Source organism: Aythya marila, assembly GCF_965140915.1.
Source record: "Aythya marila genome assembly, chromosome: 2".
In the NCBI taxonomy this organism is placed as follows: domain Eukaryota; kingdom Metazoa; phylum Chordata; class Aves; order Anseriformes; family Anatidae; genus Aythya; species Aythya marila.
Window position 1 is genome coordinate 107,643,171 of NC_139043.1, and position 23,677 is coordinate 107,666,847.

General features: G+C 41.9%; 1 protein-coding gene across 6 annotated transcripts in view; it reads left to right on the top strand.

The window, feature by feature from the left end:
- The window catches only part of GREB1L (GREB1 like retinoic acid receptor coactivator), a 127,264-nt gene that overhangs the window by 34,030 nt on the left and 69,557 nt on the right, over nt 1-23,677 (top strand). For all 6 annotated transcript variants that reach the window (XM_082752962.1, XM_082752961.1, XM_082752964.1 and 3 more), the window contains one exon: nt 18,214-18,317. The gene's annotated coding sequence lies outside the window, so the exon portion shown is untranslated. The remainder of the gene's footprint in view (nt 1-18,213; nt 18,318-23,677) is intronic.

A 23,677-nucleotide genomic window follows, 5' to 3' on the forward strand; every position in this document is an offset into this window, starting at 1 on the left:
CTTTCTCTGTCATGTTCTTCAGGAGACTGCAGTGCCATTGCATTGGGGGCCAGCTCCAGCTCATGGTGTAGGTAGGACTACATCTATCCCTAGCACAACCCTGAAAATTGTCATACCAAGTATCACAGCATTTGATTACGAGGCAAATGGACCTCAGCTTCCCAAACAGATTCCTCATTTCTTGCAACACCTTGCATCCAGACTCTGCTAGCTGATGACTCAGTGCCCAGGAAGCACTTAGGGAAATGTTTTGCACTTGCTGTTGTGACAGCTACCACCAGCAAAAACCACCCTGAGTTCTGTGCTCCCTGAATTTCATCTGACTGAATGCGCATCTACATCCTACTTCCTAGGATCGAACAGAAAAGGCATGAGCATGTTTTTTCTTAATTATGTCTCTTCATCAGTGCACTATGAAGGTACCCACAGTTGACTTCAGAAAAAAGGTGGTCTTTGAGAGGCACCAAAAAGCTTCACATCGGGTACCCCGTCCCCTTTTCAGAATGAGCTCCTGTGGAGCTGTGTTCTGCTGGACACCTGGGTCTCCTTGAGGACAGACAGATCTGTTTTGTTTCTTGAGGGGGGCTTTTTAGCTGAACGAGGAATGGGAAAATTGAGCGCATGATCTGAGGAAAAGAAGTTTGAACGAGGTTTTGATTTCTTGGAATTTGCAGGAATTGCCCATAAGACTGGGAGGAGTGTGTTTTCCTGGGGGCTCCCCGCTCTGCCATGTGAGATGGCTGTGGAAAAATCTGGGAGATGATAAATCTGGGAGATAAGTATCTGGGGAGCAGTACAGCTGCTGCAGGCAGAGATACCAACCAAAACTGCAAGCAGGGTGTTTTTCTTTCTGGTTTATGGTACCTACGGGCTCCGGACTTGATATCAGGAAATTAGTCTTACTAATTTGAGGCAAATATGTAACTAATAGCTTGTAATTGTTTGAGAGCTATTTACTACCAGTCACGGTTTTGTTCCCATTCTTGTTTGTTCTTATTTCATGGCTATACCCAAGAATAAAAGTACTTTGAAATCTGCGCTGTTCTTCGGAGTTCTGCATGCTTTCAGCTTTGGTATGCTTTGACTGGAAGCGAGAAGATAATAAAACAACAACAACAAAGTTCGGGGATATTTTTTTTTTCCTTCCCAGTCTTGAATTAACGGGAGTGTCAACATCTGTGACCGCTGTAGCAGTAATTCTGACAGGACCCTGACAAAGTGCTTCACCGAGCAGGAGTGAGGTGACATTGATCCTGCTTCTGCCTCTTTGGAGATTTGCCACTGGTGTAGCTGACCACACAGTTAGAGCCCACGTTTCCTCCTGTAAGTGACTCTGAACACTTGCATTCTCGTAAAATACCAGCGAAGAGACACGGAGATCTTTCTCCGGGTTGTGGCCTGCAGTCTTCTCTGCAGAAGGAACACATGGTTTTCTTGCTCTTGCTCTGACGTGAACGTTATTTACCTTACAGACTGCTCCAGCCTGGCTGGTAGCCCCTAAAATTTCATGCAGTTTATGGAAAGAATACTGAATTTACTTTTTGGACAGCTAATTTTACTGAATTGATTTTATACGTCAGAGAGAAAAACGCTAACTAGATTTCTTGGTGTAACTGAGTGAAATAAGTACGTGGGGAATTGTTCAGGGCCAGAGAGCATGCACAATTATTTTTATAGGGGGTAAGTCCTAAACTAAGCAGTCAAGGATGGAGTGGCATAGATAAACCAAGGGGTTATTGAGCTCCTGTGTCTTGAATGAAGCTGCCTTCCTTGGCCTTTCCCAGTGAGAGACAACACAGGCTCTAGCAGGCTTTTGCTTTGGTGGTTACGTTTGTGAGGCAGAGGTCTGTACAGATTGTGGCCTGATTTATGTTTAAAATAGGACACCAAGAACTGTGTCAGACCTCCCTGGCTGGGAGCAGTTCCCAGAGTGCCATGCCCTGGTCCTCTCTGACCTGGACTCGTTTCCTCCATGGCCAGCAGTTGTCAAAGAGTTAGAGCTGTAGAAGGAATGGGTAACACCATTTTCTCCTCTGTGAGTGCAGAAAAGAATTAAATGGGCATATAAATATACCCAAGTCTTTTCCAAATCTCTTTTGGGGGAAGGCAAGGAGTATAAATGGACAGGAACTACAAGATAATCTAAATATATATATGTATATAACACAAATATGTTCTCACATTGGGAAAAATAGTATTTTGTCTATTAAGTGCATCTATTTGGAGAAGTATGCAGAATGTTTTTTCTTTATATAAGGATTTCTGTGGTGAATTGCACCAAAGCAGCATCCTCACAGACACATTACTAGGGTAGAGTTTGGGTTGGTCTGTTGTATGTAGTACCCTCCTTAAGAAGGCATTTTTAATTTTTTTTCCATTCAAAACCTGAAATTCCTCACGATCTTCACAAGTAAATACGTTAGAACTTGGGGGAGGTAGGGAGGAGAAGGTGCTTCAAACTGTTTTGCAAGAAATACTATTTTATTTCTATTAGTTAGGAATACTTTGCAGGCACATCCATGATTAAGAGCGAAGGAAAGGAGACCTGGGTGTACGATCCTGCTCACAAAGAAGAGCGAAGATGGAAACCAACCATAATTCAGTTCAGAAAGCATAGTATGTCTAAAACTTTATCCTCTAAAACTTTTCTCCCTTCAGTGTGTAATAATGCTAACTCTGTCTTCTCTACAATTTGTCTGGATTTTAAATCAGATCAGCGTAATTAGCTAACTTTACTTATTAGCTTGAGCTGACTCTAGCTGGACAATGGTTGAATTGGTTGCCATTATATTTGTTTAACTGCTGTAAAGTAAGTTTCTAACAATGGGTTCCTACACTTAAATAGCACTGCCAAGCACTGGTGCCCTATCAATCATTCAGACCTTTCCCTCCTGCTGTCTGCTCTGATAGACAGTTCTGCTGATGGGGATGCTCTGGAAGAAGAGATCAGGAAGAAGGGATGATGGATAAAGGCCATCTCCTGTCTTGAGAGGAAATCAGAAAAATCCTTTCTTTCACTATCAACAAGCTGCTTTGTCAAGGTGTCAGAAGATTAATTATGCTCATGCAAGGAGCGAGAACAACTTTTTCCCCTCGTTTTGGTGGCATTCTTCTGAACGGTGACAGAAAACTGCAAAGAAAGAGGCTTAAGAGATTTCAGCGCTGTAACATCACTGTCCTGTAAGCATTTGTAAGGCTCTTAGGCATACGTCCACGATGCTGTGAGGTTCTGCCAGTGACTGATTGATCAAAGTATTTGTTTCAAGTGTAGTACTGACTTGATCCCATGAAACATTAGGTGCCAGCCGCTGCTGAAGTCTGTCAGCATTGTGGGTTTTTTAGGTTTTCTGAAGATGAAGCTTTCATGGAAGAGATGTGGAAAACCTTTCCATAGCAGAACCATGAATGCAAAAGCATGCAGCTGCGCATTAGTTTTTGAAGTTTCTAAATCTTCAGTAACAGGGAAAATCACCAATAAGTGATTGTGGAGTACTTTTTTTTTTTTATTGGAGCTGTGGACCTCTGTTTAATAATTTATTTTATCCATTGCCCTTTTGTACGTTTTAAAGAAACTAAATGTAGACTATAAAATAAATGAGTGATCTCACATTTTGAATAAAATGTGAATTAAATGAATAAAATGTGTTGATTTGAATTCTGAACTGAATAGGTTTCAGTTAGAAAAAAAAAAAAAGTTGGAAAAAAAACACTAAAATTTGAGGCTATTTTGGCTATGTTACTTCTTTAAAAAGCTCTCTAAATGTTGCACAAATTATGTCATTGAGGGGACTCCATCGGTCTGGCACGATATGTGACTTAGTCCTGTGCTCAGATGGGGAGCATTTTTTTGATCTGTTGACTTTATTTTTTTCTTGGAAGGGTTAAGTCTTGGACTAATAAAAGGGAATTGGAGACTTAAAGAGCCACATCACTAGTTTAGTTGGGTGTCTCTGGAATAGTTTTGATGTTTGCCATGGTAGACTATGAGTATTGATGGTTGTTTTTTGGTTTGTTGTGTTTTATTGTTTTATTTTATTTATTTATTTATTATTTTTGGTGCAGCTTTCCTTCAAATTAATATCACTTTAAAATTGCTGACCTCTAGTACACTATAGTCGAAACAGTAACAAAACCAAACATTTTAAACATGGATGTGCCTGACCTTGAAATGCTGCTGATAAAAGCTAATGCTGTTAAATTGCATGCCAAATTAACCCTCATTTCCAAATGCTTTGTGTGTGCGTTTCCTGTAGGATAGGCTTTGATCCTGCAAAGTAACACTTCTTTTACAATCAGTTATTTTTTAATGAAGGAAAATCAATGAACAGGTTTCAATGCCTGATTTCAGTGGCAGCGAAATGACATTTTTTCTTTCGTGTCCCTCTGCCACGGTGCTTTGTCTACTGTATCGAATGCCTAACATGAATAATTGCCTCAGCGTGGAGGTAACACTTATTTTCAGCTTGAATCTTTATTTTAACATGTTGAAACCTCATTAAGGATTACAAGGTCATGTGAGGAAGGCACAGGAAACTGGATAACAGGATGGACAGGGAATAACTTTTTGAAGAAGCTTTTTTTAAAAAAAGTTTTACCAAATCTCTAAGCATTAATAAAAATATGGGTTTTGTCTGACTTGAGAGAAAAACATTGCTTGCCTCACACTTCTTTTTTTTTCCTTGAAACATCCAATTTAATATCATTTTTGCAGGTATCCATTGTGGAGCACAAACTGTATTGCTTTGTGTTTGTTTTAAATCCAGAAGTTACATTGCCCGAGCATCTCCCTGCACAGTCTGTGAGTTTTCATTTGCATCGTCTGAGGGGTACGGCCTTTGTGTGGGGTTTAACAGGACATAACACTGTGCCTTTCTGGCTTGGCGGGCCCGTGTGAGTAGCCTTGTGGTGTAAACCCCACTGAAACGGGGCAACAAGCACGCGCAGAGGTTGTTCACATAGCACTTCTGCTGGTTTTTATCTGCCGAAGACCTCGCGGGTTTTCATTTTGAAATGAGAGCAGGCCATCTTCTTACCCCCTGACAAATGAACTGCATCAATTCATTTGAAGGGGACGTGATCTTCCTGTGTGAACTTTGGAGGGAAGCACTCACAGGCCATAAAGTGAATCACCCGTCTCCCCGGGCTCGAGCCGAAACCTCGGCCGTCTCCCTGACATCTCCTCGAGGACGTTCAGCTGCCAGCCTGAGCTCGGCCCGATGAAGACGCTTGGTGTCCATCCCTCCCTCACAGAGAGCCTTCCTCCCCCATGTCCATGGTGGGGTGCTTTTGTTCTTTCATTTTTTTTGGGGGGGAACACAGGTTTTCTCCTTCTATCATCGCTACTTCAAGCTCTTGTTCTCTGGCCTGGCCAAATGGAGGCTGGTGCTTGCTCTGGGTGAAAATTGTTTTCTGAGCCCGTCACTTTGATTGTGTTACCTTTCTTTTTCTTTTTTTTTTTTTTTTTTTTTTTTTTGCATTCCTCTGTTGGCATTTTCTTGTCTTTATAGCATCGAACCTAAGCTCTTTATCTTCTCTTTCAAGGCCCTCAAATCCCTGAGGGTTTTTTTTTTTTTTCTCTCCATTATCTGCCCCTTGTCTCTCCTTGTTATTGAGATGTCAGCCCTGGGACCCATTCAGCCCTCAGTGCCTAATGGGGCAGACACAGCCGACCTTGATCTAGGGCCAGGCCAGCTCTGGGCTTGGATTTTGGCATTAGCCAGCATAGTCCAGGGCCCTGTCCTCTGGGCATGGGGGGTGTTTGTGTTCCTCGTGTGCCTCCGTGTCTCATGTGGAAACTTTGGGCAGGAGCTGACCTTGAGGTCTGCGCAGCGCCTTTCCTGGCACATACACTGTGGGCTCTGAGGTAATACAAATAACGAAAAAAGTATCTCGTGTTTTACATACTTTGGCGTTGGATTCTGACCATTTTAGAGCCTCGAGGGTTGGGGAGGTGAGGAGAGTTAAGGCTGAATTTTGCCAAGGCTTTGTTTTGTATGCTTGGTGTGTGTTTTGGGAGGGCTTAGTGAAGCACCCTCCTTCCATTTTCTGAGGCGAACCGACGCTACCTCAGCGTACTAAACCTCGGTGCACGGCTCTCCCTGCGAGCCCACGTGGCTCTCAGCCCGTTTCTGAGGACCCTGATCTTTCCTTTAGGAAAATTTAGAGGCCAAGCTCTGAGCTGGTGCTGGATTGTGAGGGTTTTATGGCTGTACGAGTGGAAGAAAAGGGGAGGCCTTCCCTTCCTCTGCAGAGGGAACGGGCCGACCATGGCAGCGCTGAAATGGTGGCTGGGAGAGGTGTCTGGAGGCCTCATCCCGCTCCTGCCTTCAGGACCATTGCCAGTGCTCGTGTTAAAATATGTGTTTAAAATGTTAAAATGCTAGAGGAGGAGTTAAAAGGGGTATGGTAGAGGACGAGATAAAAGGGTGGTGGGGTACAGCCTCGGGTACCGTTGTGTTATAAGCGCAGGAACCTCAGGAAAATGCTAATAGGGAGAGGAAGAGTTGAAAGCTTTTACTACTCTTCAGCAGTGGTTTTTGTTTTTGTTTTTTTTTCTTTTCTGAGAATTTAAGAGAAAATGAATTCTGCCGAAGTGACCTCTTTTTCACCTCTTCCTGGCTTTTGAAAAGCCTGTGTTCCCTGAGCCGTCCACACAAACACTTACCCAAATAATGAAAAATCCAAGTGCACATGCTCCAAGGGACAGTTAAGCATCGCTGCTATTATGTTAGAGGGCAGTAGTTCCCAAGGAAAATTGATTTTTTTTTCCATTTTAATAACTTTAAAATGCTCTCAGTCTGCAGAAGGAAAATGTATAACCCTAAATAACTAACTAGAAGCTTTTTGAAGCTAAGAACCTCAGTGCTACTCTCCTGTTGCATGTGTTTTCCCGTGACTAAGGGTTTTGTTGAAACCTAAAAAAAAAAAATATTTAGAAAGGGATAAAGTATCTGATCTTGGTAAGTCCTGTGCTTTTCTGTAGAAGTACAAGGCAATTGAAGATGCTGGTTTTTCTTTTGAAAATTAGGTCTCCAGCAGACAAAATGTGAGTCTCAAAAGAGAGCGTTCTGGAAAGGAAGTGAACTTGGAAAAAATGGGCAACCGAATAGGATTTTATGTTGTTTTTTTTTAACCTTCCTTTTAGCACAGAGTATTTTTGCTACACTTGCTGATCCAGTTGCTTCAGTGTCATTGTAGAACAATTTTTTTCTTCCCATAGTCACGGAGGAGTGATCTGCAACATCTTCTTGGTATTTGGCATTACATAAGGCACTTGCATCTCTGCCTTCATAATGAGAGCATTTCCATGGACTTTTCCTTAAAGTTTTGGAAAAGTGAGAACAAGTATTTCCCTGCTTTGGCAGATGAGTGGATGGCACCTTGCAATAAAATCTGTTTCGCTGACATCCCCGTCGTGTCTTTTTGTATTTGTCAGGGAGGAATCCCTGGGCACAGGCTTGTTTTCTGTGCAAACACTGGGAGAATGTGGGGACCAAAAAGGTTGAGCTGACCCTACGTGCTGGCCTGTTCCCTGCCGCTGACTGACATGTTTCAAAGGTTAAACTAACCGCGGATGAAATGTAATCAGTAGTGCACTGGATCCTTTCCAGATCACACTGGAGGGGTGCAATAACCAGCACTGTTAGCTTTGGGAGAGCCAGAGAGCCAGAGGTCATTACCTGTATGCGTCTGAGCATGAGGAACCCACTGCCTTTCCTGCTACCTCCCACGTATGTTTATTTAAATCTTATCTGGAATTGTTATCCTGCTGGCCTCTGGTTTTCCAAAAAGAAAAATGGCTGTTTGTTCCTCTTATACTGTAATTTTCATCTTTCTGTTGGTTTCTCAGGGTTTCCCAAAGATCTCAAACCCTGTCATTAGCTGAGATCTGGATTGGTACTCAGGGAAGGAGAAAAAACTGCAAGAAGGAGTTGCTGCTTTCTCAGAGGGCGGCCAAAATAGGCCAGGGTAAACCAGACAGTACTCTACAGAAAGAGCTGTGCTGCATCAGCAGAGGAAAGATGATCTTGGTAGGGTTTCCTTCTTCTTGTAGCTGGGAAAAGAGCTGGTGTGGTGGGAAACTGGTGAGGGACAGAGAGCAAACATGGGAGGACAAGGTGGAATAGGAGCAACAAAGTGAAGATAACATCTGTGAGAACTGATGTCCTGCTTCTTTCCATCCTCAACCACGCATTTTCCCCAACTCCATCTCCCATTCGTGCAGTGCTTTCAGTCCTTCGTATTCAGATCTGTGGCAGGAGTCTGCTCTCAGCATCAGATAAAAAGGCTTTCTGGAAGGCACCAGAAGCGTGCAGCATATGGTGGGGAAGTCCTGCTTATTGTCACGGTAGGGATTTCAGGGGTGACAGGCAGGGAAGCCAGTATTTCTCTCCCTACTTAGCGTTGACACAACCTGTTCTCAGAAACTGCCTGTACAACAAAGATATAATAAGTGGGGAACAAAACGTTGTCTCGCTTTTGAATTCAGTGAAAAGGTTCCCACTCCAAAGAGCATGTTGTTTTCCTTCTAGACCTGTGTGTGGGTACGGCCTTGAAAGCCAGCACATCCAGCAGCAGCGGAGCCTTTTCCTGGGAAGGACAGGGGGTGCAGACGGGGATGTCCGTTTCGCAGCAAGTCAGGCTTAATAGAGCTGTAGAGAGGATTAGATTGCTAAATGCCTTTGTGTGTAGTCCTGATTGTGAAGTTATAATTAACAGCTGGGAATATGAATGCCTTTTCTTTTCCAGGCTCTCTCTCTGGGTTTCTCAGTCGATGCATTTTGCAGTGGTTTCTAAAGCAGCCCTGGCAAGAACAGAGGTCTGTACTGGTTTAAAGGAAGGTAGGCTCTGTCCTGAGGAGTTCAGTGTAAGTAGGTTATGATGTCAGAAGGAGAAAATGCTGTTATTCTCCTCATCCCACCTTTAGCAGACTCTCTCGGGATTGTAATCACAAGCAGAGAGAGCCCCTTATCAGTGTTGCCATTCGCTGCTCCCCTCCTGTACTTCAGCAGTAGAATGATTTTTTCCTTATTTCCGAGTCTTTGTGAGGTCTCCTTTCTATTTCAGCGTGTGTGAGAGAGAACAAGGAGATCCCTTCGTTTTCTTATGAAATTCTTCTTTTTGAAAACCCTCTTCTTGCCTAGACTGATTATTTTTTTTTTCTCTTTCAATCCATGCCAGAGCACTGGAGATGTGGAAGAACTGATCCTTTCCCAGTCCTGTGTCTTTCATCTATACCTTTGTCTACGCCAGATTTCTTTTTAATTGTTCGAAGAGCGATTTGTTTCATTTCTCCACCAACCTTCAAGTAAAATGCTTCAATATGTATTTTCAGAAACGCACCTGGACTTCTGGCATGCCAGGCAGCGTCTGCATGAGACATAGTGTCTGTGCGGATGGTTTCTGCCGCACCAGGATAACTGTTCTCCTGTCTGGTATTTGTGGCCCACATTTTTGCTCAAGTGTGCCACTTCAGGGAGCTCTGTGGATGTCTTCGTTTGGAGGGCTTTTCAGCAAAAGCAGCATTAATGTGGAAGAGAATGTAGACCTTGACTGCAGTCTTAGAGGATGAGTCCCTCCACCTCCCAGATGTTCAGTCAGGTGCCCAGAGCCATGGTCGGGCTGTCCCAGCTCAAGGGACGCTGTGAGTCAGGTGCTTGCCCCTATGTAAAAATAACTAGAATTCCTCAAAGAGATACAGACTTCGAGCATTTTTAGGGAGATCTGGCCGTCCCGTGTGGCCATGAGGAACAGCAGTTAAGCAGCAAGTCCTGACAGGGTTTCTGTTTTGCTGGATGGTCGTAGTGATGGGGGAACCCAGAGCAGCAAAACTTGAAGTAACCTTGCTTAGAAAAACCCATGGTGACTGAAATATGGCATCTGCTTGGATTAAATGTCGGAGCATTTCTTTGAATATTCTGAGCTGATCGGCTTGCCCTTTCGCTTAGAGTACTCTGCCACTTTTGTCAGATGCTTTAAAAAATCACTAATGAACTTTCAAGCATATAGAATACTTTATTGTGTCCTGGACAAGACAAAATTGTGGCAAACTTTCCAATTTTAGCCTGGCAACTTTTCTCTCTCTGTTGTCTCTCTGTTCTTACGGGCTTCTACATCTCGATTTCGCAGTTTGGTTCTAGTGATGGGAAATATACCCAGACCTGCTTCAGAATAAAAAATCATTTGAATGCTCAGCTTCTGATAAGGAATGTAATTTAATTCTTTTGCTCACTCACAACACAGGAAAGAAGTGAGATACGTATGTGTGCAGCATGGAAGGAGGCTGGAGGGAGAGGGAGCCTTCTCATATAGTGACACGACAATCTTTGCAGTACGGCCCTTCTCTGCAGGAGTTTTTTTTTAAATACAGATAAAATGAATGAATTTTCTGTTCATCAAGCCTAACAAACATGGTAGTCTTTTAACTGAAATCAGTGCCACAGATTTTAAAATCATTATTAGGTCTCTAAAATGCCACAAAGATTCAGAGGCAAAGAGGCTCCTTCGTTTCTTAAATGATACTGCATTGAGGAATGCTTTATTTCAGGAGCTCCTCTAAGTCTCCGCACTGTCACAGCTTCATTGCTTCAGATGTCACTTCAAGTAGGAGTAGTTTTTATAACTACACAGTAAACCCAAGATGGCTTAATGGAAATGATTTCTTCATGTGTCAAAATGACCCCTTTGTTTCTCATTTTACTCTTTTGTTGCCTGCAGCTAATCTGCTTTTGGGTTATCAGATCCAAGCATCTTACAATGCTGACTCTAGCAGTGGTATTCAGCTGGAATGCTGCCTTTTGTTTACTGGTTTTACCAGGCCTCCAGTGCTTTCTTTGGTCATCTGGTGTCTCCACTAATGTGATTTGCACTCCCAGGCTCTGCAGGTAGTCATGGGCTTTTATAAGGGAATTAGACGGAGGCCTGCCACCCTGGTTGCTAATGAATCCACAGGGTATTTTTTGTTTATCTTTCGTTAAAATTTTCCAGCTTTTTTTTTTTTTCCTTTATTTATTTGTTTCTTATTTATTTTTATTTATTTTTTTTGGAGAACACTGTGATCTGGTTGTGTTTGTTTGTTTGTTTGTTTTTCTGGAGCTTTTCTCCCCTCTGCTCTCAGACTTCATTTTTTAATGTTGATTTACCTGGCTGTGGTCACGTTGTAAATGAAGTACCAAAGCCTATTGATCAAAAAGTTTTTTTCTTTTTTTTTTTCTTTTTTTTTCAGGATTTACAAATAAATACAGAAAAAAATGCACAAACACTCAAAACTTCTTGATTACAATAAATAACACATAAAAGTCGTTCCTGGTGCTGCCAAATGTCAAATGGAGAGACAAACCTCTGCCTTCCTTCAGGATTTTTTTTTTTCTATTAAAACAGCAGATGTTGGCATATGTAGGGAAGTTGAAGAGTTTTACTTACTGTGCTGCAGCTGGAATTTTAAATTTTGCAAGCACTCCAGAAGCAGATGCAAGTTGAAAAACATCATCAGTGCAGTCGAGTGAAGGACATAGTCAGGTAACTATTGTATTACAGATGTTGCAGAATCAGACAGATCTCTAATTATACCAGAGATTTTTTTTTAAAACATGAAATATATATATATAAATACAGAGAATATGTGCTCCAACATCTTGTACTCGTTTTCTAAAGCAGAGAGCGTCGGGCTCTGAGGAGTTAAGCTGGGGAACATGTCAGATGCTGAGAAAGATGCCATTCATTCTATATCCACAACCTCTTACTTAACTGTCCTTGCTGCTTTGAGTGGGGACTAATAGAGTGATGAGGCTTTTTTTTTTCAGATTAGGCCTGCCATTTTGCTGTGGCCAGTCTTCGGCTTGCACAAAAACAAGCACAATGTCAATGTTTTTCAAGCTTCCCACTAGTCTAATTAAAGACTCGACTTACAGTGGCAGGATCAGCATGTTTTTATCTCTATGTAAAAGAGTTTTCATTTTCTTCTGTTATTTTAGAATGGAAGACACTGAAATCTGTGATAAAATCAAAGCCTGAAAAGGATTTTGGAAATAAGCAGGCCCTTTTCCAGGCAAAAGTAGATAATATTGAATCTATTGTTACTTACCTCAGGAGCAAATCTATCTGTTTATCCAAGCCTGAAGAATTTAGAGAGATAAGAGTTGTCTCACTGATATGTGGCTTACTGGGTTGAGTCTAAAGAGTAGGAGAAAGCTTTAGAAAAACTAAAATACATGGGCACGTTTCGGCCCTTGCTGTGTGCTGTTGATGCTACAGAATTCAGCTGTGTTGTTGGAGGGGGGTGTACATTTTATATATGTATAAGTTTATATTTTTAACACATTCACTGAGTGTCGGAGCGTTCATTTCTGTTCAAGGAATTGCAGTCATTTTGAGCTGGCGCTTCTGCTCCAGGAAACGTGTCGAAATTCAGGTGCAGGTATTTTTAATAGCGGCCGTATAAAGCAAGAATATATCGACTGAGTTTTACTGGGCTGACAGCAGCGCTGAAGGTCCTTGTGACCCAGAAGTTTGTGACCCATGAAATCTCCATTTGCCTTCTGTTGGTAACCTATCTGGAAGTACAGGGGACTGAAAAACGCGTCCTGCGTGACCTAGCGCATCGATTATGTACGGGCGGAAAATGATCTTGAGCATATCGCTAAAAATGGGTTTGATAACACAAAATACAAGGGGTAGGGTTAAATCATATTCTTAAGCAAATGTTCTGTCAGCGCAAATTCAGGATAAATGACAGGAAGGAATCGGGCAGCGTTACTTCTAAAAATGGTAAATATTGCGAGGCTCCTGAAAACGAGTCTACAGCACACATGCACGCAGGCAGGCGGATTTTACGGCTCTGTCCAGGGCACAGAAGGAAGATAAATCATGGCCATCCCCCTCTCATTTTTGAAATGGTTCAACCCTGGGGTTTAGCTGAAGGACTTAAGGAGTTTTTGAAGTGCAAATAGACTGGTGAAGGGTAAACCTTTTCAGAGTTTCATTTAGATGGATTTTTTTTTTTTTTTTTTTTTTCTATGTGGATTTCTGGCACCAGCTGAGATCTGGAAGGCCACGGGATTTTTTTGTTTTTGATCAATCAAGCAAGCAGGACTTGCCATGGGGGTGTACATTCTCTGCATACATATTGATCCTATTGTGTTTAAAAGTAGTTAATTTAATCGGGGCTTTTTGAAACCTTCCTCGGTAAGACTTGCATTAATGGAGCTGTCATTTCAAGGTCATGTTTCAGTGTCAATAACTTCATAGTAACGGCAGAAGTTACCTGTGAGAGCAATATTCAGTTATTCCACGTTAAAATAGAATTGTTTTTTACAAATGGACATTTAAAAATACTCAGTTTCAATTGAACAGTGTTGTTCCCATCAAATGAGAGAGATTTTCGGAGCAGTCTGCTGTTACTAAATACATCGACACAAACCATGGAGTTATTATTCATCGTTGTTTGGATCCATAACCTTGGCCTGATCCCTTCTGCAGGGAGTTTGACTCCAAGAACCCATTTTGCATCTTGGCTCTTCTGGCAAGATATTTGTAATGTCAGGGCTTTTATTCGGGGCTCTTTCTAGTAGTTTTGACCTTTTACCTCGCTCTTTCTCTTGTTTAAAACCAGCAGCATGCAGAAGATGGATTGCATATTAACTATAAACACATCTCCCCACTCTGATAAATATTTGGAGATACAACGTGTAAGGCTTGTCCTACGATAAGATGTGTATTCGAGTCTAGGGTATAGATTTTGTAAGGCAGACTATATTTTACTACTTGGATTCAGATACCAAAGCAGAAGGTGCCTGTAAAGCTCCCAGACTTGTTTTTCTCCCTGCTTTCTTGGCAGCTGTGGCATGCCCTGAGCCCTGCCGCTGGCCAAGGGATGCGAATCCAGAGTGATGTGGACTGACTGGGCAGGCTGGGAGGCAGTGGAGAAAAATCATTTATAAAACTCTTTTCAGTTGTGTCCCAATACTGTCATTTCCTACATTTAATTAAGTGTTTTCTCCAGCTGCACGGGGCATTATCAAACATTTCAGTGCAAGATTACTTGGTGGCTCAGAAAGGGAGAGGAACGGCGAAGGGAGAGGAACTCCATGGGGCTGGAGTTGGGATGCCTCCATGGAGGCAGCGTGGTTTCTCTTTAGGAAGGACCAAATGTGGCTGGTTGGTAGTTATTCTCCATGTATTGGACATTCAGAAAGGCACTGCGTGGCATCCTAGGGGAAAACCACCTACATTAAATGTTACGAATTTCTGCCTTACTTCTGTGCCTATGGTTTGGTAGTTGGAGGCTGGCAATGCTAGGAGAGCCCAGCAGAGAGATTCCAGGTCAGGACAGGGACCTAAAACTGTAGCTCACCACAGTGATAACACAGTTTTAACAAAGGAAAGAGAGAGGTGTTTTCTGGTATTGTTGATCCTATAAAACATACAACCTCTTCTTCTTCTACCTAAATTAAAAGATGAACCATTACACCTTGCCTGGCATGAGCCACTTTGAGGAAGAAAGTGCTTCTGGCTTCAACTTTTTGATGTTATTTTTTTATTTTTGCAGCTGCTGAGCAGACAGAGAAGCTGAAGTCACTTATATAGGAGAAATACAGCTAAAAAAAAAAATGCATATTGTGATTTCCCCCAGACTTTACATTAAACAGAAGACGTTTGCTCAGTAGGCCCCCGATCTGGGTCCTGGTTTTACAACTCCAGCTTTTATGTCCATTAGCCTCGCGTGCTGTCAGTCTCACGTACTGTAATGATGGTTGTTTCCTGTAGCGTTTGCAAACCGATCATGAGGTGCTGTTTAAAGCTTTGCAGAGAGAGAGGGGATCTCTTCGCAGCTCACTGCAGAGAAAGGATTCGCAGCATTCGTGGCTTCCCTTCTGCTGGTATGTCGCCGGGGGATGTTAATATGAGCTTTTCTTTGTTAAGTAAGGGATTTGTAGCACAAACCACGACTGCTTCTATCCCTACAAGAAGTCCTGTTCCACCAACTGGGTGTATTTTGAAGCAGAGGGTCTTCCATCAGTCGTATCAGGCACGGAGTGTAAGTCTTAGTTTCGCAATAGACATTGTTCTGTAGGCTGGTGTGTGGGCTTTAGCTGCAAAATCTATCATTGTAATTAAAAGAAAAAATCTGAATTGCGTGTGCTCAAATGTCAAAACAGGGCAGAGCTGTTACTTGCAAATTACAGCTTTATCAAGCGGTTGTGACACTGAAATGATCTTATTCCTCTACCGCTATTTCTTCATCGTATGCACACGCTTGTACTGTGAGTATGTATTCCTTAAGAATTTAACAGAGCGACAGCTGGGCTGTAGGAAGTGTGGATTTTAAGAAAGTAATATTTGCGTTTGGGTGAAAGACTCGCGTACCACGTTGCCGAAAGTGCTGAAAAAGGAGTGCCTTCTTCCTCCGCTAAATTCGGGAGGAATTTCGAGACGGCTTTTGTGTGGAATATTCCCACCCTGTCTGCGCCTCTTAATTTGTATCACATGTAGATTTTACAAAATCCTTCCATGGGGTGCTAAGAGCCAAAAAAAAAAAAAAAAAAAAAGTAAGTAAAAAGGCTGTCAACAGCACTAACTACAGCTGCAACAAAACAAATACTCTTTTTGGCCTTTGATTGTGTCATATTCCTTTTCTTTGCAATTGTTTTTCTTTTCTTTTTTTTTTTTTTTCACTTGGGAGAGGTTTATGGTGCTGTGTCCATCAGGACAGCCCTGTCTTCGGGTTGAAGTTGTATTTCTCTGCGAGTTCCTAGAGGTGATGTTATCTTTTGTTCGCTCAGCAGTATGGTCATTCCTAAGAGCATCTGTCACTTGAGGCAGTGGAAGATGGATGAGTCTCAAGTGAACTGCTGGTTGAAGCAAATGGTGAAAATAAGAAAAGCCGAGGGGGCTGGGGTTTTCCGAGGGGGCAGACAACAAGGAAGCACTGTTAGAAATCAAAAGTAAGCCAGGCAATAGTGGAAGAAAGAGCCAAGATGGATCACACGCTCCCATATCCCACGAGTAGTGGAAACCAAGGCAAGGGCTGATGTGTTCTGAAGAGATCTTCTGTGTCCTGATGAAAATGCCATCGGCTCACCTCCTGCTTGCAAATACGGGAGGACCAGAAGGATGTGATCTGAACATCAGAGGCAGAAATTGTCTTTTTTGTTACGTGGTGCTGTAAGGCCAAGAGAAATCAATACTGCCAATAACCAGGGGAAGGGCTGCCGATGCGTTGTGTTCCTTAGATAGCGAGTGGGAAGCTTTTGGTACTGAGGGGGGGCGTGACAGTGGGAAATAAAAGTCGTTCCTCTCTGTAGGTTAGATTTTGGAAAAGGGGGAAACCTAAAACACGTAGCAGTTTGTATTTCAGACAGCACTCAGCGTTTTAAAACCAGGGAAGACCCAGCACCGTATTTCCGACGCAGCTGGGCTGATCGAGTCGGAGGTTTTAATGGAAAGAAAACGATGGAAAAAAAACCAACACACCCCGAGCCCCAAGAAAACTGCCCCTAAAGTGCTAAGAGGCAAGGCCAGCCCCCCGAAACGAGCAGTGCTCTGTGTTGGCGAAAGCAGCCGGCCGCGAACAAAAGGCGCAGCCCGGTGCGTGTCAAGGTTTGGGAAAGGGTCCAGGAGGATCTGGGCTTGCAAAATTATTTTGTCACACTTATTGGCATTGGTCCATAAGGGGAAGCGCTGGCTGAAAAGGCGAAGAAATTAAGATGATTAGAAGCTTTAAAGCGTCACAAATGGTGGAGTATCTCTCTTCTCAATGGATGTAAATAATAGATGAAAGACTGAGGGTGACAACAAAGGATCAGGGCGTTTAAGAGAATGTGTGCAGCCTGAATAGAGGTCCGTGGCCTAGGGCCAAAGGTCCTAGCTTTGAGTGTAATTAGAAGAAAATACAAAAATGTCATTACTAGCAGGTGAAATGTTCAGCACGTGTCCGAAAAATAGCAATTTCAGACCCGGGAGCTGCTGGAATTGGATTACTGGCGTTCTGTGATCATTAAAGCCTTTGCAGGGCCCTACAGTTTGGCCAGGAGCCGTGCACGGTAACCTTGTTGGCCATCTGGGAGAGATTTGCTGCTGGCGTTGGGGGGGATGCGTGGTGCGGGGTAACATCGGTGGTCCCTGGGAATAGAGTTGTTTAAACGTCTGACCCCGAAACACAACGATCCTGAACAAAACCCTGCTCCTGGTAAGAGCTAAGGGTTAGAGCTGATGGCCTAAATTGGCTGATTTTTAAAAATAGGAGGAGGGGGAAGAAGCCTGAAGCTGCGTTGCTTTTGATCTTAAAACCTGACTTGTAGACCTGTATCGAAGAGACTTGCATTTGTTCTGGTTTTGACGACTGGTCCGAAGCTGTGGCACCAGCCTTAAGCCTAAAATCCCATTTGTGAGCAGTAGGGCAGCTTCCTTTAAATCTTTTGGCTAAATATTGTCCATTTCTATTAAGAAACCAAACCAGCTTGTATGCCTAAGAAAGTCTTGTCAGAGTTCAGTCAATGATAACTTAATTTAAAGCCTTTCCTGATGTTCATTACTATCCTATGCAGCCCTCAGTGTTTTAGGAGGAACTGCTACAACCTTGTTGTCATTCTGGGTGTTTCACGTGCCTTCTCTTTTATGAACTGTAATTTCTGTTAGAAATGAAATTCCTTCATGGGATGTCAGAAAGGAGAGCAGCCAGCCAAGTCTGCCTTCGATCGATTTTGAACATCAATATCTAGTTTGGGGTAGATAACTGCTCTCCCATTCATTTTGTTTCCTTTTTAAAAAAAGAGCAGAACGATTGTTTCTAAATTATCATTTATTTTTGTTGTGTCTGTTCCACTTGGATTTCTCATGTTGATGTGGTCAGTTCCTAATATTTCATACAGCAACCAACATCAAAAATGTACAGACACCACGATAAGCTTGTACTTTTCTTCTGCTATAACACAGGGAAGAAGCAATGCAGCTTCAAACAAGTATTCTTATAAATAAAAATATATTTTTATTGCAGTCAGCTTGCACACAGGAATTAAAATAGGAACTTCAGATAAATGCATTAGGGACCTGGATGATGTGACTGACAACTCACCCACTCCATGGCCCTCCCTTCCCCACCCTAGTTCAGTTTTTGCCCCCAGCCCAGGTGTAGATCAGCAGGTTTTCTTGGCTCGTTTTAAATTTACGTTGGAACAACTCATTCTAATTTTTTTTTTCTCCCTTCTTATTTTCCAGGTGGTCAGGAGCTACAAACAGCTTCGCAGCAAGGCTTCACAACCTCTTGGCTGCATCCTTTAATCATGACTACATTTCAGATAGGCTAAAAGGAATCTGAGAAGGTACTGTACTTGCCTTTCCTGGCAGAGAATATGTGGGTGTTTGTTTATGTGCTGTGTTTAATGCTTTCAAATGCATCGACTACGTTTTAAGAATGGTGTGGCCTGTAAATAACAATTTTATTTTGCTTTAATCGTGTACAGACTTTAAGTTCTTCAAAGAAGACTGATCTGTGCTTCAATTTTTTCTTATATATCCACGGTGAGCTCAACTTTGTTATTTAATGGCAGTTCTTTTGAAGCTGCAATGATTTTCTTCTGGTATTTTACTTAGAGGCACTGCAAATACCTAAGCTGCTCGCTAAATGTATGTGTTATGCACTTGGAGGGTGGCTGTTTGTTTGTTTGTCCTCTCAAAGGGTTGAAAACAAATGGGAAGAAGAATGCAGATCTTTGTGACGATCAGGCTAGATTTGTGCTTCCAACTGAGATTCCCACAAGCGCGTTTTCTGGCTTCTTAAAGGGGGAGGCTTGTCTCAGTCCACAATATTGGGCTTGCATACTTTCCCGTTGCATTTAAATAGCCGGTGTACCCAGAAGGCTGAAGATGCTTTATGACCTCTTGTATCCCTGGGGCAAGGGCAGCGTGGAGGCCCAGCGGAGCGAGGGGGTCATTGCCACCGCCCAGGCCCCGAGTGGCCCTCGCGGGGTCCCAAAACCTGGCTGCGGGAAGGTTTTTCCGTGGCAACATCTGGACGGTGGTAGAAGTCTGTCAGAGGAGGGGGGAAGCTCCAGCATTTTGCTTCCCCAGGTGCCAGGAGGAAGCAGCCTTCGCCCCGTTGGTGGGGGGGGAGGCAGATCCTGCGGCCCTGAAGTTAGGCCTAAACAATTGCGGAGGTCAAAGGACAGCCGAGCGCGGTCAATGAGACACCCTGGGGTGTATTTTGTTACTTAGTAAAAGGAGCAGCATCCTAAAACCTTAAAGGATTCTCTTGAAAATCTGTGTTGTGAAAAGGTTTTATGAGTCTGATGGCAAAAAGTGCTGATTTAGCTAAGGAATGCTTTCTTTTGTCTAAATGAAAGGCTAATCCTTACCAAATGTTGGCAGCTATTCTAGTGCGGTCAATGCAGGTCTGAAAGGACAGTTAGAGTAGAAGTGTACTTCGCTGTCCCAAATGTTTATCATTTTAAAGGTCCTGTAACTGAAAAGATGGCTGAACTTTCACCTTTTGATCCTAAAATTTGATCAAAAAGTAAAAAGTAAGCCCCAGCACTTAGAAATTAAAAGGGTTTGCTCCTTAGGGAGCTGCGCCAGGCGTCACCCTGTATCTCCCCAGAGATTTGCTTTAGACCATCAGGGTTCAGCCTAGTTTAAATTATAACTTTTTAATCTGATAACACGTATTAATTGGTTGAAACTATATTTTTGGCTGGTCTTGAGCAATATTTGCTGCTCGTGTTGTAATGCTCACAAAAATGTTTAGTTTTTGAGTAATTAATTCCTATAATTTGTTCAGCACTATCTTCCTTTAAAGTGACAGATTATTAACACTTAACATTTGTCCTAGAAACAGATAAGAAATCAATGTCAGAGCCAAGACCTTGTAAATAACGAGAAAGGAAATGTAGTAATGGCTGTCTTCACAAGAAAGGTGGTGGGGGAAGGACGGTGCATGTGGCAGAAAAGGTTCAGTGCTTTTTGTTTTCCTTTGGAAAGGGGGGTGGCCGCAGGACACAACCCGGGGGCTCAGCCTGTTTGGCCCTACTGTCTTACACAAACAGTCATTGTCAAATTAGGAAGAAAAAGGTACGTGGGAGCCAGTGTTTTTATAGTAACAAGCGTGGTGGTTCATTGCAAACTTTTAAAAAAAAAAAAAAAAAAGCGCCATAAGAAGAGTGAAGAAGAAATTGCCTAATTTTCAAAGGGGAGGAGGGGAAACAATGAGCAAAGAACTTGACAAACATTTATTTTCTTTTCTTTTTGGAAAGAAACTTGCTTGCAAGTGATGGCTCTCCAAAGAGCTTAATTTTTAAACTCTTTTAAAGTGCTATCTACAGATGCTTAGCATTGATTTATGTCAAGGTTAAGGCACCTTTAAACAAATAAAGTTGTGAATGGATAAACCGACTAAAATACAAATCGCCTATTAAACACAGATGATATTTGTAGAGTGTTCAAGTTGCCACAAAACCGACACATGTCTTGAAATTCTCCTGATAACCCCTTCTAAACTCATCAGGAAATGATAGCATGTGTGTTTGAGGGGTACACAAGGGAGCGGACTGATAGGATAGAGATGGAAGGTCAGGCCTTAACTTTGACTTTCTAGGCTTCAGCTTAATTCTTTTGCAAGAAGGCAATAGCAGATGAAGAAAGAATTAAGGTGATTTATTTATCTATGAGACTGGGCTGGCTTTTGCCATAGGAACTCAATCAGATGGCTGTTTACAGCTTTGTCCCTGTAAATACGAATATCCTATTTTAAATTCATATCCATATGGAATTAAGGGATATATAAAATGAGCTATGCAATTAAACCACTTGGAAAAATATGTATTTGAACTGGAATATTTAATGTTGTTTATGTTGTTTATATATTACTATTTAGTTTATTAATAGCAGATTATTTATAATAAGTATTTTAATTTTATTTATTTTGTTTGAGTAATTTAATTACGCGAAACACGTGAAATGGAATTACATGTATTACTAAGATTTTCTTCTCATCTGCTGGAGAAAATTGTTCTGGATCTATGAAATGTTTATCAGCGTTGTTTTTTTTCCCCGAGTGGATTTTAGCCCGCAGTGAGGATATTGCACGTAATGTTTTTCTGTGACTGCTGCCACAGCAGAACATAAATACTAGGAGAGCTATTTTCTTCATGCTGAATGTCAGTATTCACTGGAAGTTTTCTATGAGTGCTTTCAAGAGCGCATAGAAGCAGTGAATTTTTTGTATTACTGACTCACTAAACCATAATAGCAGCTTTCGGAATCAAAATTGCCTCTGCTAGCATGTTTATGGTGCAGATAAATTAAGCCCAGTTTGTAAACATCCTTAAGACTTTTCCTTTTGGGAGAAAAACAAGTAGGGAAGCACATCCAGTGTCTCAAATAAATAATGTACTTCATTATCTTTTTTTCTTCTTCCAAGACATAAAGTCCCCATACACAACATGTCAGAGCAAGTAATGAATTGCATCTCAGAACAAATACAAGCATGAAATTTGTGAAATTTCCTTCTTCTATTAAGTGCTAACAATATGTAATTTTGAATTTTTGCATCTTTTAGGTAAAGGCCAAGGTTTTTCTTTGTCAGATCTAAATGGCATTACATGAATACCCAGAAATGGGTATTTTTCCCACAAATACCCATTGGGATTTCAAAGCATTTAGCTGAGAGTAGCTTGAATGGCAAAGTTTTTCTTTTTAGGTATATCCCCTAGATGTGATGTTCATGTTTTGTTCCGTTGATTGCCTGTTTGTGGAACATTTCATCGTAACGGAGAGCTTGGATGTTGCAGAAGGCCCAGCAGTGATGGGCATCTTTGATCTCAAACAGGGGCTGCCTCTGGTAATTTCAGAGATTCTTGACAGAGCTTTGTTTATTTTACAGAAGAATTTGTGGTATTCTGGGGAGGGGAGAAAGTAGTCAGCTTTGACACATGATAAACACATGTTGCAGGCAAGGAAAAGGAAGAACTCTGCAAAGTGCCCCACACTTTGAAGTTCATTTCCACGAAAATTCTGTGAGAAATTAATCGTGATTTATTTTATTTTATTTTTTTTTTAATTGAAACTCTATGAGCAATATAAACAAGCCACAGCAGTGGCACCACAAAAAAAAAAAAAAAAAAAAAAAAAGTCCATGCAATATTTAACTCAAGATTGTGGGTTTTAGCTGATTGCTGTAGTTTTGACCTATGCTTTCCTGTTTGTTTAGTGCTTTGCTTTCTGCATAGAAGTGGCCATGAAAGCAGCTTTATTTTTTGTCTCTGCAGCACTGACTAGAAGTGGCTGCAGGAGAATGCTATCAGCTATGCCTCTCCATCTGCAGACTGCATGGGAGTTTCAGAAACGGTTTGCTTGTTCCATTTTAAAATGGATTCAGAGATCAGATGAGCAGAAATATGATCGTTTTGACCTATTTGAAAACAATGTTTTTGGAAGAGTTGCACAGGAACGTGCTCCAAGTAGGCTCAACAGATATTCCGACCCAGGCTCTCTGCAAAAGAAGAGGGACTTGTTTCTGCCTTTGTTGGTTTGTTTCTTGGGACGATCACTTCCAAAGCTCACAAAAACAAGAACTCTTTTTCAGACTCACCTTGTTTTCAGTCGGGGCTTTAGGGAGGAAAAGAGTCATTTTTTGAGAGAGGTGAGAAATGAGCAACCTACCCAGCCGCCTTTTATCCCAATGCTTTAGGCAGTTTGATTTCTCAAGACGTACTTTATTGCTTCTTGATTTAATTTTATGTTTTAATCTAGAAATCTGTGTTATGGATTAATTTAATAACATTACGCGAGAGGGAGAGGAGCAAAACTTTGTGGTGCTTTTGGCAGGCATACGCATTTTGCAGATGAAGAAGTGGGAAAGGCAGCGTGTGAGGTTCTTGGCTGGCTCGCAGACATGCCCTGGCTGCAGAGCCCGTCTGTTTTTCGAGGTGGTAACCCCAGCAGGAGAGTGGCCCCGAAATGACTCCCAGGTTTGCATATTTGAGGAGTTGCCACGTGATGACTCCAGCTCTGGGGGTAAAAAAGGGTTGCTTACAGCGAAAGAAAGGACAGTTTACAAAGTTCTACTACGGAGCTTCATTTTCAGTCTTTTACAGCTGTCACAAACCAGAGCAGGCATCAGATAACATGAAGGTTGGAAAAACAAAGTACTCAGATATTCCTGAAGAATTGGGTCATCTCTGTTTGGAAAGTTTAAAGAACCAATGTAATCTCTATTCCCACTATGCCTCAGAAAGAGGTTTTTAGTAGCGTCAGTTAGTACATGGTGTTGGAATTAAGAATTAATGGAATAAGTAATAACTCTGCAAGATGCGTAGTAATTATTTTCTGTTGCTTGGAAGTAAAAATTTCTCTGTCTCCCTTATTTAAAAGTTAGCACGTGAGTGAAAACTGAAAAAAAAAAAAAGGGTGTTGGGAGAAAATGCTTTTACTGAAGCTGTAGCTGACTAGGTTGATTTTTGGTAAAGATCTTAATGCTTGTACTGTGTAATCGGATGTTGAGATACATCAGAAGGGATTATGTTTTAGCTTCTATTTTCTATATGTTTGTAGCAAATTTTTATGCTGCCTTTTTTTTTCTTTTTAAAAGGGGGTTATAAAAAAGATGGTGAGCAACTTTTGGCTCAGGCAGACAATGGCAGGACAGGCGGAATGGGTTTAAACTAAAAGAGGGGAGATTTAGGTTAGA